Source organism: Myotis davidii, unplaced genomic scaffold, assembly GCF_000327345.1.
Source record: "Myotis davidii unplaced genomic scaffold, ASM32734v1 scaffold81, whole genome shotgun sequence".
NCBI lineage: Eukaryota > Metazoa > Chordata > Mammalia > Chiroptera > Vespertilionidae > Myotis > Myotis davidii.
In genome coordinates, this window is record NW_006291554.1 from 902,173 (window position 1) to 919,094 (window position 16,922).

A 16,922-nucleotide genomic window follows, 5' to 3' on the forward strand; every position below is an offset into this window, starting at 1 on the left:
CCCTGGCAAAGCCCGTGGAGAAACGCTCTTACTTATGTCGGCTTAGTTCACAGGGCACGGGGACCACTGGGAGGGAAGGGCCATTCTTGTTTTCAGGAAGGAACTGGCATCAGCACAGACTTCCTCAGTGTGTTAGGGAAGCAGGTCACTCCCGCAGCCACGGGTCCCAGGCGGGAGGAAGCGAGGCCGTCCACAGGCGGAAAACATACTGGACAGAAAGGGAACCGAGCGAAGCGGCGAGTCAGAGCGGAGAGGCCGCCACACAGGCAGAGGACAGCTATTTCCAAGCAAAGCCCTCATCAGGGGCGAATGCCACCACCAAGCGTGACAGCAGGGAGAAGGGACCTCGGCCAATTCTCATTCCTGCCCTCCAGGGGTTGTTCTTCCCCCTCAGGAAAGGAAGTCCCCACTGAGCCCCCCTGGGTGACTGACCACTGGCTGACTACGCTGCCTGCTGTGCAGAGCTTGCAGCTGGCCCTGAGGGGTATGGGAGACAAGGGCCTCTGGCCACCAGGCTGACACACCTGGATGAGACCCTGAAGTCACCTCTACTGACTCCCCTGCCTCAGGGCCTGCGCAGGGAGCTCTGGGGAAATCCCAGCTTCTCCTGGGAGCCCCACCCCAGACCCGCTCAAAGCCAATCTGCACTGAAAAGACCCAGGGGCAGGCACCTCAGAGATGGAGACACCACTCCGTGTGCCCAGAAGCGGCTGGAGCCCTCACTTATCAATACTCTATACCAAGAGCAGCCATGAATATCTCCCACTCCTGCCAGGCACCAGCCATCCTCAGAGCCCCTTGAAGTAGGGCTTGGGTCCAGCAGCCAGAGGTGCAGGGCTGAGGGGCTGGTAAGGGCTAGGCAGGAGCTCGGTGGGGAAACAAGGCAGCAGTGAGTGATTCTACTTGGGACCAGGGGGCTGGGGGCCACGGGGCTGGGGTTAGGGAGCTGGGGGCCAGGGGGCTGGGGGTCAGGAAAGGCTGAGGAAGGGGGGAAGCACTGACTGAGAGCCGTCCCCGTCACCGAAAAGGGCTTTCTGAGCAGTGACAGTGTGGCGCCAAAGCATGCAGGTGGCGGAAAAATCCAGGGAAAGGGATTGGGGTAGAGGTGGCCAGGGCTGAGCCCCTGGAGGCCTGGGGTCGCGCCCCTATGTTCTGAACTGTGCTCTCTGCAGAGGCCTCCGGTTACATAAGCTTCTTGGCAGCCCCGCTTCCAGCCCGTCTGAACTTGCAACCAAGGAGACAGGCTGCTTCTCTCACAGGGACTTCATTTGGTCAGACTTCTTTTGCCTCTCCTTCTTTGTGACTGATTTTTAAAAACCAATGAAAATGTGAAACCTTCAGTTTATTTTGATTAAATGTTAACTTCTCCCTTTTTACATTTTTTATTCAAAAAATATATTTTTCATGTTTTTATAGATTATTTGAGAGAGAGAGAGGAAGGGAGAGGGATAGAGACAGAAACATGGTGGATGTGAGAGGAACGTGCATCAGCTGCCTTCTGCACACCCCCTACTGGGGTCAAGCCCCCCAACCCAGGCATGTGCCCTGACCAGGAATCCAACCATGACCTCCTGGATCATAGGTTGATGCTCAACCACTGAGCCAAGCCTGCTGGGCTAACTTCTCCTTTTGCCCTTCATCACTGAAGTCTTCATCCAGCGCAGCCCACCTCCTTTCCATCTTTTCTTTGCGTCTTCATGTCATGCCTCTCCCATTGGGGGTGCACTTTTCTGACCCTCCGAGCTCACTGCAAACACTAACTTATCAGATGCATTCCCTTCTGTTGCCGCTCAATGCCTTCCTCTGCTTCCTCCTTCCTGGAGGGGTAGCTGCCCGCCGCCCGCCACGTTCACTTGAGAAGTCACAAATGCCAGGTACTTTGTCAGGCCCCCCAATAGCTGGGCATGAGCTAATAACTAAATCCTGGCCAGTGGGGCTTGAGGGAAACCTGCTAGGGCTATGGGCAAGGATTTTCTCCCTAATATAGAGACTGAAGAGAAGCCACCTTCCTCCGCTCCACCTGTGACCACTGTGAAAAGCCAACATCCTGGAAATGTCTGGGTGGGGAACTAGAAAGGCCTACCCAGTCCCTTCATGATGTCACGGGCGGTTCCCCAAACCTGGGCAGGTCTATTTAGGGACTGATTGTCACACTGCCCTTCAAGTCCACTTTAATAACTGTTATTCTTTATATGGAAGCAACCCAGAAATATTCCAGGCTCTGAAAGTTTCTGAATCTCGTCATTCTTGGGTTCTCCTGTAAGTGACTGGGCACCTTCTCAACTAAATGTGTCAGATCTGCTGTTTCCAGTGCTTGGTCTGAAGGCTCTGTCCGGGCCTATGGTTTTCTCCTGTGAATTAGAACTTAAGGGTCTCTTGATCACTCCTGACAAGTTCATTCTCCTCGTGTATCGTGGTACTTTGTACTGGTTGTTACACAACAACATCCGAAGCCTCCCTTGGACCCCACAGCGTGCTCCCTGACACTCCATGCAGCTACTGGCTCCCTTTCCTTTCGGTTATAGAGCCTCCACCCCTAACACAGACAACACCAGGTCTCCCTCCCGTGCTCAGACCTCAGCAGAGAAGCAACCTGAGTTCCCTCCTGTGAGCGGAGCCCCCTGTGGCCGGCTCAGCCCTTGATCCCTCCTGCCTTTCCAGCTCTCTCCCTCCCACCTGCGTTTTCCAGTGTGAGGCCATCACGCCTGTGCTCTCCACCCCCACCAACCCCGAATTATTCTGTCCATCCACAGGCCTGGGGACCGAGCTAGTCGAGCAAGAACACTCCGGGGGAGGCAAAGGTGTGGGCGCTCACAGGGTTTTATAACTGTTGTTTCCATCACACTTCATTTTCCTGAGCCAGGGGAGGTTCAGGGGAAGTGGGAGGGCTGGTAAGCGTTGGCAGATTTGCTCTCACATCTTAGAAACAGGTGCCAAAGCGGCACCATCCTCCCTGCCTGGCGGCAAAGGCACCGTGGCCCCTGTGGGCAGGAGCAGACTTCCTGTGACCTGGGAATGTTTCTGCTTGTCCAGCTCCCCCTGGCGCGTCCAGATTTACCCTCAATGGGAAGCCTTCCGGTCATACACACGGCACCAGTAGCTCCGAATTTTCCTTCTCCCTTGTGTCGCATTCTTCCCCTCTCGCCTCCTGACCGAGGCCTTCCCAGGACGTGTGTTCTCCTGGCTTCCTTCTTGGATTTTTTCCATCCTGCGCAGGAATGTTTAATCCCCTCCAAAACGTCAAGGCTGGACCTTCTTGGCTAGCAAGAACACCAGCTAGAATTTATAGAAAACAACGACAAAACAAACACCCCTTGTGCTCGCGTGTGTTTTCACGTTTGACGGACTCGCTGCCCATGCTGGTGACACCAACCAGGAGGCGATGCCAGCGTACGGAACGATGGTGCCGGGGTGAGAGAAGGCGCCTGGGGCACTGGCCCTTCTCTCTCATTCTCGGTCTTGTCCCCCTTACAGGTGCAGCAACTGACTGCAGCTCTAGTTCTGTCAAACTTTTTCCTGTTCCCATTTTACAGAAATTTCTCCACCTTTTTTAAGTTAGTGGATGGTACACTTTCTTGTTCTCCAACATTTTAAGTGAATTTATGCTTTTCCTTTATTTTCCATTGTTTAAAAATATGGGATTTGGAAGAGGCAGGAATAAATGGAGTATGTGCTAGGAAGTCCTAGCCGATGTAATAAGTGTTCGGGATGTGTGGACTCGCGTTCTCACGGAGCCATGCCCAGAGACAGCAGGCAGAACTGGACACATGGACACACCAGCTGGTGATGCTGCCCGAGGGAACGGGCTGGCTGGGGGCTGGGCAAGTCTGAGCTCTCTCCCGTCCTGTCTGTGAAACCCGATGTCTGTAGGAGACCAGCTCCAACTCCGGGTTCTGTATAGGGAGCCAGCATGGCCGGGTGGGGAGCAGGGATGCTGTTACCCGCAAGGCAGGCCTGCAGATTTTGCAAAGAACTTTTCTTTCCCTTCATAATCTTTCAGGATGGTCTCCAGCCTGCCTCTGTCTGTTTTTCAGAACCGAAGTACATCCGTATGTATGTCAATGTCTAGTCCAGTACTTACAGTACGAGGTTTTTAAAAACAATATTGAGAGATTCTGTTTCGTCCTAAAAGCGTCTACAATCTTGGTCCCGCACATCTTTATTTTACTTGCTTATTTATTTATTTTTAGTTTCCATAGTATTTTCCCCCCAAGTAAATGCTGCAGCATTTACAGAGAACTGCCAGGGTGAAATACCAGGAACCAGCAGTGGCAAATGCCCACTTCCCAGCATCTGTGGTCATTCATGGTCCAAAGGAAGACGGAGTTCCATTTCCAAAAACAAAGAAAAACGCTAAGATTGCAGGTTCCCATCAAGGCTAAAGCCCTGCCATTAAATCACTCTGCATGAAGACACATTACAGCTTTTAAAAGGAGGGAGAAGGCAAACACAAAAATACGGTGCAAATACAATTCACGACTCCCTTTTGTTAACGGGTTCTGCTTCCGCTCGACTCCTCGCTAATTCTGTCTGGCTGTTTACACACGTTTTTAATTTGTTCAATTATTTCACAGACCAGCAGATTCACGGTCCGATTTGTTTCAGGCAAAATGGACGGTTACAAAATATCCCAGACTGTTCTCAGGTTGGAAAAATGAGTGAACTGAACTTTCGATGAGGCTACACGATGGCTCTTTTGTTCTAAGTACAGAACGGAGTCCTTCCCGTGCATGGAAACATGGTCAGGATTGTGTAACAGATGTGATAAGTGAGGTGAGTACAACATCTCCCTCTGATTCTCAGCCTTCCCCTCAGGCTCAGACGCGTCCAAGGGCCGTCGTTGGCAGATGCAGGTTTGGGTGCGCTTACACTCCGCGAGTGCAGGGCTCGGGCACTGCTATGTCATCTTCATCTGCACAGTGGCTCCGAGAAAGTGGCACCCTAACCCCGTTTCACTGAGGAGGAAGAGGGCTCTGAGAGGGAGGTCCCTGTGCCCACGGAAGCAGGTGCTGTGGGCACCAGCCGGTTTGGGGGCACCGTCTCGAACACCCTCTGCTGGACTTGTTGATGGCGCTGAGATAACTGTCACTGTCATTTCAAGTGGGAAGCCAATGCCCTCCCACAAACCATCACCAAGACTCGGCCGCCATGTCCTGAGGGTTTAGTTCTGCTCCAGGCAACTCCAAGGCAAACCGCCTCCTTCCACACCCACCCAGGATTCCACACGCCTCCCCTGTCCACCCCAGGGGGTCTGCGGAGCCTCCGGTTCATCCGGCTCAGTGGTGCCGTCTGCTGTTGGCCAAGTTCTCCCTCCGCTCGCTGCCCAGCCTGCACACTGGACCTTGCCAACAGTGAGTGCCCAGCACATGGGGGACCCTGAGCCATGGTTCTCAAAGTGTGCACAGAGGCACCCCGCAGCCCTGCAGAGAAGTCGCGGGGGTCACAAGAGATTTTCAATGTTCCAGAGAAACACAGCACACTCAGCAGCTGTCAGGTGTCAGGCAAGAGCCCATGACGTCAGCCTTCCTCCACACCCGGGCCTGACTCCTCCCTCCCCGTCAGGACCGAGGGAGAGGAGCCTCGACTGCTCTTGACCTGGGGAGACGGAAGGCCATCTGGGTGCACGGGGCCGGGCTGGGCGCCACAGTGAGCTGCCTGAGCAGCAGGAGGGCGGGGCTGCTCCAGCTGTGGGGAGAGGGAGAAGCAGGTGTGGCCATCACCGCATGGGGAGGGAGCGGGGTGGTTGGAGCTGCTGGACAGGGGTGCCCCGCGCCCCTGAGATTGAAGGAGCATGTCCCTGTACTGCACACCCCTCCATCCTTTTCTGAATCCGAGGTGAACCCTCAGCGATGTTTTCGAGGAGCCGACTCTGTTCCATGTAGGACTTGCCAGCTCACCTGTGAACTTAACTGCAGACCACCCTGTGCTGCACTCCAAACAACTGACTTCTCACAGAACCTTTCAACTTAATCAACACTGACTGAAGGCCCCCAGCCCCCAAACGATCCCTGTGCCCTGGTACCCATGGCTCGGGACAGTCCCTCTGCCTGAGCGAGAGTGGAAGCTGGGACTTGCTGCTCATCAACAGACTGTGGTCAAGTGATGGGATGTCACTCCCGTGCGGGTTACATTATATGACACAGGGCGAGGGATTCTGTTGTTGCTATGTTTTCATCAGCTACTTTGCCAAAGGTGATTACTACTTCTTTGGGCCTGAGGGGAAGAACAATTTCCCTCTAATTTACTTCAAGTGGCACAGTAGGTACGGTGAAATAATTATGTTAATCATTCTTGAAAGTGTGCTGTGGAAAGGAGGGGGAAAGAAACCAGCACAGTGAAGTGGGGGCCCATCGGCGTGAAAGCAGGCCAGGCCCAGGCTGCCACTGCGACAGACACAAACCCCTCCCCCTCCCCGGTGCGGAAACGCAGCTCTCAGGGGAGCAGGAAGAATCCACCTGCCATGGCAACCGCTCAGGGCCACCTTCTGGCACCCCGACCCGGGCCTGCAGCCGGGCACAGGGTGACGCAGAGCTGCTGCTCCCGAGAGCTGCATGGGCCGCGTCCTGAGCAGGCTGCATGGTCCAGCCGAGTCCGGGCCTTCGCTCCCCAAAACACCCTGGAAACACCATGAGCACATAATGTGCAGATGTGTGCACACCCCAGCTCATGTACACACCTGGGATGCTCAGTTAAACGGACCAGGACCGCATTTTCAAAGGCAGCCTCTGCAACGCTCTGAGCCCCGACTGAAAGCTTCGAGGCCAAACAGGAGCCGTCACCACCTGTCCATCACTAATTTTCAACCACAGCCACACTGTTGTGCTGACAAGTTATTAGCACCGGGAGAACTGTCTCTAGCACACGTTCCTGACTGGCAGGAACACCAGTTGTCAGTGACAGGGAGGGGCTGATGTGATGGATCATGCATGGGACAGCCAACTCCGGACGGCCCAGATCTGCAGAAGGCCCACTAGAGACAGGGTGCCGGAAGTCTCCCCCAAGGGAAACCACTTCCTTACACTCCTGGTTACCCACAGAGCTGGGTCGTTAAAAAGTTCAAATTAACCCCTTCCCCAACAATTTTTTTGTTAAAAACGTTTCTTTTTCAGACTAATTTTTTTATTTTGGTTCTATATAGTATTTTTGATGCTGGTTATGAAAACAGTTTGTAACTCGTCTTCCTATAAACCATATTTTTTTACCATATTTTCTTAATATACTCGTCGACGACTGAAAAAGAACATTTTGTGAAAACGAGTATACACGTTTCTGCAGGGGAAGGGGTTAATACAGTTCCTCATGTTGTGGTGACCCCCAACCATAAAATTATTTTCGTTGCTACTTCATAACTGTAATTTTGTTACTGTTATGAATTTTCCAGGGACAGGGAGGGGCTGATGTGATGGATCATGCATGGGACAGCCAACTCCGGACGGCCCAGATCTGCAGAAGGCCCACTAGAGACAGGGTGCGGAAGTCTCCCCCAAGGGAAACCACTTCCTTACACCCCTGGTTACCCACAGAGCTGGGTCGTTAAAAAGTTCAAATTAATTCACAACGCTACAGCAAAGAGATGATGTGACATGGACTTCCATTTACGACATCCCTGACTCACTCCTGGCCATGGGAACATGCATTGTTAGGGGGAGGGTGTGAATGGGGGGCTGAGGGGAAGGGGAGGGGAGGGGGCAGCCAATCGCGTGACTGCCCTGTGAGCCCCTCCAGGAGGAGCCAGAGGTCCGCCTACCCTGCAGGGTACACCCAGTCTCCCTGAGAAGGGCTGCCCTGGAGAACCAGGCACCTGAGGGATCGCCTGGGCCGGGGCCTCAGTTCAGTGATGAGGACAAAGCAGAGGGTCTGAGACCTGACAGCTGCCATGGCTGCTCCGAGCCAGAGTTCAGGCTGGAACTCGGCTGTTGGTTAAGGGCCCTTGGGCAATCAGTGTTTTGATTCGCTATTACGCTTAAACATAGTGATGAGGAAACTGGAGGGTAGATACAGTCCAACTACAATGTTAACTCAGAACTGACTACCCTAAGGATCAGAGGGAGGCACCACCATGGGCCGTATCTGTGATACCACCTTTTTGTGCGGTGATTTTCCTGTGGGAGAGACTGGCCTCCGTTTTATTTACAACCCTTCAAAAGCAGGCGGCCCTGAGGCTGACAGCGGTCTTACAGCCGACGGAGCCACAGAGGCAGGTGGAGGGAGACTTCATCCCTTGCAAGCCCAGGAGGGGATGAGAGGGGGCGGCGCTCAGTTTTGAAAAGACACCCCATTTTTTCTTTGGCTCTTTGTTCTCTAATCGAATCCGTGGAAAGGAACTGAAGGGCCGCGCAGAGCAGGCTGGCGGCGCTTCCTCGGGCTCCCACTTGGGCCGCCTCCCTCCCTGGAGCGGTGCCATCGTCACGGCGCTCACAACAGTGGAAAATTTATACTCTGGCTGCAAACAAGCAGATGGTCTCAAGTCTAATGGAGGACCATTTAAAGACGCCTCAGTCTGTATTTTTAGGCTCAGACACAACTGCACTTTGGAGTTACTGTTTCTCAGAAAAATTCGTTTCAAGGGGATTAGCTATGTGTCAACCAGCCATTTCTTCCTGCCACTGTCATTGTGTTAAGATGTCATGAACTCACAAGAAATTAGGTTTTTTTCTCTCTGCAGGGAAACTGTTCGACCTGAGCATCCTGTGTGTGTCCGTAGAAAGAGAGAATGTACGCATGCGTTTTTAACTAATAAGCCCAAATAACAGGGGTGTCTGGACTGTCGCAACGGACATCTGATGGCTTAACTCAGATTCCTAAAGCAATGGATGGAAACCAACCAGGTCCTACAACCAAACACAAGTGAATTTCAGAACCACCCCGCCTCCCAGAGGATTCTAACTCTGACCACTTAACACTCTAACCAAGGGAATCTGGGGAGCCTGAGGGGTGCTGGGTAACCCGGAACTTGACAACTGTGGCCGACGCGGAAGCTGTTGGTTTTAAGAGAACGTGGAAAGGGAGGCAGCTGGATACAACGGCCAAGACTCCCGGTGGTTTTCTGTCCCAGGCACGGCTCCTGGCAATGCCGAGGACAGCCACTGCGGCCGGCACTGGACCAGCTGCCGGGAACAGCGTCCGGCTGAATGTCCCAGCCCCACTGGAGAACGCACTCCAGCACTTCCGCGTCCACTGCTCATCTCTACAGCGAGCGCTGCCCAAGCCTTCTGGCCTCTCGTAGTTAGAGCATGATTCTTTTTATCAAATGAAGGGAACCATACAAACGGCAAACAATCGTCTTTATCCCCTGCCTTGTTGGAACAATGAAAATTATGTGCACTATGATCTCAAACTAAATCTTTGCTATGGCAGAGCCATAAGAACGCCTGTGCTTGGGAGTAAAACCATCCTGAGCGGATGCGGAGGCAGCTGCTGGTAGAGCGCTCCGATCTCAGCTTTCTGCTTCCTGTTTCGTTTCCCTCTCCTCTGCCGAAGTCCACAGAAGAAGACAGATTTTCTCTCCCTAAAATGCATGTACGTTGGATTTTGGTTCAATGTAGGGTGGGCTCCTTGCTTGCCAGCTAGTATGGCAACAGTTGAAAGTGAATCAGTGTGTGACCATCAGCGGAGGCAGACCCATCTCTTGAGACAAGAGATTTAAGCTGCCTGTAGGGCTGCATCCTTTGCAGCAGCACCTGAGTTACATCTAGTTGTTTCACCTCCTGGCTGTTACCAGGAAGATGGCCGGCAGGTCTCCAGGCCCCTGCAGGGACCGGCCGGCCGTACTGGGAGGGCTTCTCCAAGCATGCCTGGCCAGAACGGGCCACTGGCAGCTGGATGGGAGGGCTCTGAAGCCCCCAACAGCATGCCCTCACCACCACCACCCCACCACCCTCTAGAGAGGGCAACCTGGTGAGAGAAGTCATCTCAACACAGAGCGGCCCGAACAGGGGTGCTGGCCGGGGGCGCTGACCGCCAGGCCTGCGGCCGTTCCAGGAAAGGGCTGGAGACCACGTGCTTCAAAGACTGGAAGACAGATCCAGCAGAATTAAAAAATGAGATGCATGAGCATCTGCAAAGATAAACAGAGGGAAAAGCAAGATAATTTGCTTAAAGGAAATGAAGAGAGAAAAAGAGGATGCAAATGTAACACAGGCACAAAGAAGGAGGGCAGTCAGATAACATCAAATTCAAAGAATAGCCACTCTGTGTGCTAACCTTTTCGTTTTTGAAAAACAGAAAAATAGAAGAGGTGAAGGTGGGGAGTGGAGAGAGGAGGGACAAACGAAGGGAATAGGGTGACTGCCATACACACAAAGCTTCTGCGGAATAGATGCTCAGTTCTACCATGTTGAACTCAGAGCATTAGTCTTTTTAAAAATATATTTTTATTGATTTCAGAAAGGGAGAGGGATAGAGACATAGAAACATCAATGATAAGAGAGAATAATTGATCGGCTGCCTCCTGCACACCCCACACTGGGGATTGAGACTGCAACCTGGGCATGTGCCCTGTCCAGCAATTGAACGGTGACCTCCTGGTTCATGGGTTGATGCTCAACCACTGAGCCACATTGGCCAGACGCACAGCATTATTCTTATTAGAAAAAAGGCCTCTAATTAATTCAAATCCACTACTCAGTGAATCTGTCCCTGAAAGAGCAAAGACTTATCCTTTCAAGCATGAGCCCAAGGAGAACCATCCACAAGAGCCTCATTGTAGCTTCTGAAGGAAGGCTGCTCTTCATTTCCAGAAACTTATTTGAAATCCAAATTAGTTTTGGTTGATTAGCATTTCAAGGTGACTTGGTTTTGGTTAAAATATAGATGGGCAGCAACTACTTTTAAGGACTCACAGGCCAGGAGGGATGTGAGAGTGCTCATTGCCAGAAAGCAGGTCAAGTGTCAAAGCAGGCAGTTACTTCTCTTTTGCTAGATCTCTAAGGATAGAGCATGAAAACCAGCCACTTCCAAGGATGGAATATAATTTTATCTCCTATTGGTCAAGATATTCTTTGTTGCACTCAACTGAGAATTCTGGTTTTTTAAACCCATCTGCTCTTGTAGAAAATGGTGGGAAAGCTACTGACTCTGCGTGGCCAGCCGGGCCTGACTCTACTTGGTCACCCTGAGCGGCGTTCCTGTCACTGTGCCTACTTTACAGAGCAAGAAACTGAGGCCCAGAAAGGTTTGGTATCTTGCCCAGAGTTACTAAGTAAAGGTGAAGCTGGGATTCCTGAGACATATACCTGATTCCAAAAGCTATTCTCTTAACCCCCAAGGTTTGCAAACCCCCTTCCTGCTCTGGGCACATGACATATCCTCAGAGAACCAAAACGCTTCATCTAAGGCCAATGTTTTGGTACAGACTGTGAAGAAAAATGACAATTCCTTTGCGAGTTTCTCCCACTGTAATGGTTTAATCACACGTCGTTTCCACAGAAATGATTTGTGCACAGCTAATCCTGAGCAAAATGTAAATAACCCAGATTGATGCCTTTGGAAATGGTTTTCTACAACATACATGAAAAATAAGTGAACCCATTAGTCCACGGAGTCAAAAAAGACAATCTGGATTTGTTCTGTCTCCAATCAAAACAGTATCTAGCACATGTGCAAGGAGAGGGGGTGGAGCTGCGTCTCTCAGACATTTGGCAGATCATCTTCCCCAGGCCTGTGACTAGAACCAGACGTGCAAATTAAAAATACGCCCATCTTTTTTTTTTTTTCTCAAGACAACGCCAACAAAACAGCCTGCAGATCTGCCCACAAACACTGCTTGACGCTACTTGAACGGAGAAGCGAAGACAATCTGGAGATGCGTTTCTTTTCCAAATAACAAGTAAGGGATTTTTTCCAAATTGTTTTTTTTTTTTTAGGGGGTGGGGACCAAGAATTTAAAGTTAGAGCCCTGATAACATAGTTTCCTGGCAGATAGCAACCGCCTTATAGACTTTAAATGGACAGCCACCCGTAAAAAATAAATAAAAACTCAAAAATTCATGAGGGAAAATTCGTGTCCTCCCAGCCACTTCAGGATAGGAGAATGGGACATGAAGCAGACTTTTGAAAGGTAAGAGAAGATGATGTACTTTTGAACTGAATCTCGGGACCCAATGGCCTTGTAGCAGGTCTGGGGTTCTGCTCTTTGGCCCCCACCGCTTGCTTTCTTCACCTGGTCACATCACTTTATCCCACAGACAAAAGGCATCAGCAGGGACATCACAGGAAGATGAGATGTCCAAATCCAAGACGTACTCATCTTATGGTTCTCCTGGGGAACCGCAGGTGCAGAATAATCCAGACCCGCTCTCTGAATCCAGCTCACCCACCCCGCCGGGAGGCGAGTCCATGCAGTTGCCACAAGGGATGGCAAGACAAGTTGTTCAAATATCCACTTCAGGTGCCTAACCATCAGCACACTAAGTGGTTCGTACCGTCCATTAAAACCCTTTCAGGGTGATTCAATTTCAAAGGGATTTTAAAGAGAAGGTAACTCACTGTTTTAGAACCTACAATGTGCCACTCCACAAGGAGGCAGGGACACCAGGGACATCTTTGCAGCAGACAGCCGCAGTGAATGACCTTTTCCTCCATCTGTTAAGTCAGGGCTTGGCACAGGATCAAGAGGTTTTTCAACTCTAACATTTGACAAGTAGATAATGCAGGGAATTTCTGATAATTTATATTTTTAGCTTTGATCATAGATTGTACTCAATTAATGTTTGTTGCTGAATTTTAATATCTGTATTTTAATTTTGCCTTACATATGCATTCAGTATGATTCACTATTTGTGTTCTTAGAGCCATTATTAATGCAAAGTGATCATTTTCCTTTGATTAGGTAGTATTTAAAAAACTTCTTAAATCCAAACATTTCATGTCTTCTGCATTCTAGTCTTATGAGACAGGGGCAAATCACTACATGTCCTGTTCTTAGGGCTTTACTTAAAAGTCTAAATTTCTTAGCCTATCGATCAGTATATTTTCATCCCAATCTCTTAGGTTTACATTCACTGCATGACATAATACTCAATCATGTCTGAGGTTCTGTAGCATTGGAAATCAATGGAAAATAATAATGTTTATTACATTAAATAAAAGATTTTGTTTTAGCAATATACTAGTAATTAAAAACAAAAGTTAAAAATAAAGCCTGTGGTTTCCTGACATGGTAAGCGCTCAATAATGAGTTCCTGAATCCCAAATTAACACTCAGAAGATAATTTCAAAGTCAAAGGGCTAGAATTTAGTAATAGAAAAGGGCACAAAAGAATGAGGCTTTCACCTAGTAATGTTCACTTAATTACTGACTCATTCATTCAACAAATATAAATTCTGTGTCTGGAGTAAGCCTGTCCCTAGGAAGCTTCTAGTCTGGTAGTCACAGACAAATATCTTTGACCCTGATGAAATCAGCAATATAGTCTTAATATCCTAGAACAGCAGTTCTCAACCTGTGGATCGCAACCCCTTTGGGGGTCGAACAACCCTTTCACAGGGGTCGCCTAAGACCATCGGAAAACACATATATAATTACATATTGTTTTTGTGATTAATCACTATGCTTTAATTATGTTCAATTTGTAACAATGAAAATACATCCTGCATACTATATATTTACATTACAATTCATAACAGTACCAAAATTACAGTTATAAAGTAGCAACGAAAATAATTTTATGGTTAGGGTCACCACAACATGAGCAACTGTATTAAAGGGTTGCGGCATGAGGAAGGTTGAGAACCACTGTCCTAGAACATCTGGTAAAAACATCAGGCATTTGCCTGGAAAAGGAAGACCTACTCTCACACCTGTTGGCCCTCAGAATTATTAATCTGGAACAGAATCTGAGATCTGGACTCTTAGAACTTTATTATTATTATTATTTTAAATAAATATTTTATTTTATTTTTTACAGAGAGGAAGGGAGAAGGATAGAGAGTTAGAAACATCGATGAGAGAGAAACATCGATCAGCTGCCTCCTGCACGCTCCTACTGGGGATGTGCCCACAACCAAGGTGTGCCACGCCAGCACAGCCAAGGGTGATCCTGAGTAGGGGTGATGAAAGGATTAAGGAAAGACAGACAAGAGAATGAAAGCTGGGTCTCAGTGGGATGCTGCTCCCACTGGGTCTCAGTGGGATGCTGCTCCCACTGATGAGGAGATGGTGCCAGCGCCCACAAGCCGTGTCTTTATTTTATAGCAGATGCCACGAGGCAAAGTAAGGGCGTGATCAAGATGTTGACAGCATTCTCAACCATAAGCACCTGAACTCTATCACACAGGCACGTGGGGCCACGTTTTCGGACCATAGGTTCAAGCTTACAGCTAGAGCTGTTGGCTGTATTTGTGCTGGGAAGGCTCTGCCCTCCAGCTGGGACTCGTGGCCACGAGAGGACTGTGCCCTCTCATTAGTCCGAGGCTTGAACCTGTCCAAAACACTGTAGCCGCGCCCCATACCAAGGTACATGCCCTCGACCGGAATCGAACCTGGGACCCTTCAGTCCGCAGGCCGACGCTCTATCCACTGAGCCAAACTGGTCAGGGCAGGACTCTTAGTACTTTTAACATCTTACCAGAATATATCATTTCTTTTTCAATCTACAGTTTTAAGCATTCTGAAATCTCTAGGACTTATTAGAGCGAGTGTTTTCTTTACAGACACAGACACATTTTAATGACATCTGTGAACTGGCTGAAGCTCAGGTGTCTCCTCTCCCGCACAGCCCGCCTGGGCCCGTCGGTGGGGAGTGGATCTGGGCCGCCAGCCCTCTGCCAACACTGCTCCTGACCCACATTCACAGGAGACCGGGAAGACGCTAAATTTTATCCTGTTTCATGGCCCCTTCAGTAACTTCTATAAGTAAAAACAAATCTGATTTAGCCATGTTTCTTACATTGGGAGAATGATTAAGATACACACAGTTTCCATTTTTCTTAGAGAACCAGGGGAATAAGATAAGTAGTGATTTATATAGAAGTTCACTAGTGAAGAATTTCACAGAGGTGGAATTGTGACTCCTCATCTAATCTGGTCTTATGGTACCATTTTATCCCAGAATTCCTGCCTGGTTTACCCAGTGATGCAGGGCGCCCAAGTATGAGGTGGTCCTCCCCCTCCATCACCATCACCATCACCGTCCTCATCTCCTCTCCTGCCCGCCGCCACCCCCTGCTTCCCACTGCGTCCTAGTCACACTGTTTCCCCACCTTACATGTGGGCATCATTTTCCGTGGTTCATTTCAGTGTTGGGGAAACGATGGCACAGAAAGGTCAAGTCGCTCACCCTGAAGCTGCACAGGGTGGAGAGACAAACCACCTGCCACAGGAAGAGGTGACAGACCAGCTCAGAGGGCCAGCTGTCTCCCGAAACACCAAACCTGGTTTACCGTTCCCTCGAGGGCCTGGGAAACAGACCACCTCCTCCCCCAGGACTGAGGCTCCCCGCCGCCTGCCCCCGGGTTTCTCAGAAGCCGGGTCTTTCCCTGGATGCAGCAGGTCATCCTAAGGACATGCTGACAGACCAACATGTGATACATGTTCAACCGTCAAATACTTCACACCCTCATTCTACGTGTGAAACTTTCCACTTTCCACTAAAAACGCTTATTTGTCTACATAACTCAGAGCACAGATGCAGGGAGAGAGGTTCAGAGGCCCTGGGAGCTGCTGGAGTTGGTTTACATACGCTGAACCTAGAGCACAAAAGCATTACCTCATGCAGGCTGGCCCGTGGCCTGCCCTGTCCAGGGTCCCACGTCTGACCTGAGGTCACTGAGGCTATAATTAGCATGTGGTGTCCTCCCAAAGCCCTTATCTTGTTCTTTCAACTGATTTCCTAGGCTGTTATCGTCCTCAAAGGCTCCATTTGGACCCAGCTCTGCTTCTGTGGGTGTGGCTCCCTCCCGGGAGGGCTGGCTGCCCAGAGGCCGGTTCTGTGGTGACTGAACCCAGGATGCTCCAGGCCATCCCATGCCCTGACTCCTTTCTATTTTTAATTGAATCTTAAAATTACTGAGCTTTAGATTCCACATATAAGGCCTGGGTGGGGCGGGAACCAGGTGGAGGGGGCAATGGAGGAAAAAAAGGGGGGACATTTGTAATCTCTCAACAATAAAGATTAAAATTTTTTTTTAAAAAAATTACTGAGCAGCCCTAACCGATTTGGCTCAGTGGATAGAGCGTCGGCCTGCAGACTGAAGGGTCCCAGGTTCGATTCCAGTCAAGGGCATGTACCTTGGTTGCGGGCACATCCCCAGTAGGGAGTGTGCAGGAGGCAGCTGATCGATGTTTCTCTCTCATCAATGTTTCTAACTCTCTGTCCCTCTCCCTTCCTCTCTGTAAAAAATCAATAAAATACATTAAAAAAAATTACTGAGCATTGAATAAATCAATTTGAAAAGAAATAAAAGGGCATCCCCAGGATGCTATTTACTGTCTAGGGTTCTTTGTAAAGGTCTCACCAGCTGAAACCCGATCACTTGAAAATGCCCTTTGCAAAGCAAACAGTTCTATTTCGCCCAGTCTGCTTCCCGCCTCAAGTAGACCTACTTTGCCTATACATTAGAAATGCCGCACTTTCCTATCTGACAATGAAAGACAACTGCTTTCAGTACCTCTCCTCCTTCAGCCCTGCACTCACCACACCCCACCACCCCGAGCTGAGGAGTAACTGGGACCCACAGAGCGCTTCTACAGGGGGGCTCCCGTCCTGCCCTAGAACCACACGGGTGCTGGGTGTAGACAGGTAAGCCAGAGCCTTCCCACAGACCATGGCGTCCGGCCTTTAGTTAACGTAACAAAAACCGAGCTGCAAAGAGGCTCCCAGCCTGGTTCCCAGGGCTGAACTTGGCCCAGGACTCACTTGTTCTCGGCACTCACCTGCCCATGCCTGGGTCTATCTTTGCTGGGGGCTGGGGGCTGGGGGCTG

General features: G+C 50.1%; 1 protein-coding gene and 1 long non-coding RNA gene across 2 annotated transcripts in view; one reads left to right on the forward strand and one right to left on the reverse strand.

The window, feature by feature from the left end:
* ANO10 (anoctamin 10) overlaps positions 1–16,922 on the reverse strand; it is a 114,483-nt gene that overhangs the window by 10,512 nt on the left and 87,049 nt on the right. The gene's annotated exons all lie outside the window — the stretch shown is intronic.
* LOC107183281 lies at positions 3,722–16,027 on the forward strand. Its single transcript, XR_001514067.1, has 3 exons — positions 3,722–4,773; positions 11,721–11,827; positions 15,239–16,027. It is a non-coding gene; the product is annotated as an uncharacterized LOC107183281 (long non-coding RNA).